Raw genomic sequence first — 1,788 nt, forward strand, 5'->3', positions numbered from 1 at the left:
AAGAGAAGAGAAGAGAAGAGAAGAGAAGAGAAGAGAAGAGAAGAGAAGAGAAGAGAAGAGAAGAGAAGAGAAGAGAAGAGAAGAGAAGAGAAGAGAAAAAAATATGGGGACTGGAAAAATAGTTTCAAAGTTTACTAGCACTGGCTGCTTTTCTAGAGGACCCTACCCACATGTAGGCTCACAGGGACCACCTTGAGTACGACATGCATATAGTGCACAGACATACATGCAAGCTAAATGTTGGGAGCGACACTGTTTGAATGTTAACTGCCTTTGTCAGCCTTAAGTGCTCAAAGTCTTGGCCCCTGTGGTAAAGTACTTGCCCGGATGAGTACAAATAGACAGATCCTGAAATCAGCGGAGAACACATAGCTACAAATCTTGTGGACAGGTGCCTAATAACCCTTTCTGTTCTGATCTTCCTGTAGAACTGTTTACCTAGTCAATATCCTGTTCCTGGGAACAGGTGCATTACCCAGAGACAAAGAGACCCCCCTTCACCCCCCTTCCTGCTCCTATGAGTATATAACCTGTGTGGGAAAAATAAAAATTTGTCAGCTTGAACAGGACCTATGCTTGCTGTCTGTTCTTTGTGTTTCTTTGTCCCCCATTTTCTTCCAGGTGGCCCCTCAAGTCCCTGTTCGACTGACCTGAGGGTCGGGACAGCTAAATGCCTATACACATAACCTTTCTTTAAAAAGAAAGAAAGAAAGAAAGAAAGAAAGAAAGAAAGAAAGAAAGAAAGAAAGAAAGAAAGAAAGAAAGAAAGAAAGATTTCCCTCATGATTAAGGATGTTGAACATTTCTTTAGATATTCCTCAGTTGAGATTTTTTTTGTTTAACTCTGTACACCATTTTTTGATAGGGTTATTTGGTTATTTGGAGTCCATCTTCTTGAGTTCTTTACATATATTGGTTATTAGTCCCCTATCAGATTTAGGATTGGTAATTATCTTTTCCCAATCTGTTAGTGGCCTTTTTGGCTTATTGACAGTGTTCTTTGTCTTACAGAAGCTTTGCAATTTTATGAGGTCCCATTTGTTGATTCTTGGTCTTACAGCACAACAGCACAAGCCATTGCTGTTTTGTTCAGGAATTTTTTTCCCTTGTGCCCATGTCTTCGAGGCTCTTCCCCACTTTCTCCTCTATAAGTTTCAGTATCTCTGGTTTTATGTGGAGCTCCTTGATCCACTTAGACTTGAGCTTTGTACAAGGAGATAAAAATGGATCAATTCTCATTCTTCTACATGATAACCACCAGTTGTGCCAGCACCATTTGTTGAAAATAATGTCTTCTTTCCACTGGATGGTTTTAGATCCCTTGTCAAAGATCAAGTGACCATAGGTGTGTGGGTTCATTTCTGGGTCTTCGGTTCTATTCCATTGATCTACCTATCTGTCACTGTACCAGTACCATGCAGTTTTTATCACAATTGCTCTGTAGTATAGCTTAAGGTCAGGCATGGTGATTCCACCAGAGGTTCTTTTATTGTTGAGAATAGTGTTTGCTATCCTAGATGTTTCGTTATTCCAGATGAATTTGCAAATTGCCCTTTCTAACTCATTGAAGAATTGAGTTGGAATTTTGATGGGGATTGCATTGATTCTGTAGATTGCTTTTGGCAAGATAGCCATTTTTACTACATTGATCCTGCCAATCCATGAGCGTGGGAGATCTTTCCATCTTCTAAGATCTTCTTCAGCCGGGCCTGGTGGCGCAGGCCTTTAATCCCAGCACTCGGGAGGCAGAGGCAGGCGGATTTCTGAGTTCGAGGCCAGCCTGGTCTA

This window comes from Mus pahari, chromosome 11, assembly GCF_900095145.1.
Source record: "Mus pahari chromosome 11, PAHARI_EIJ_v1.1, whole genome shotgun sequence".
Classification (NCBI taxonomy): Eukaryota; Metazoa; Chordata; class Mammalia; order Rodentia; family Muridae; genus Mus; species Mus pahari.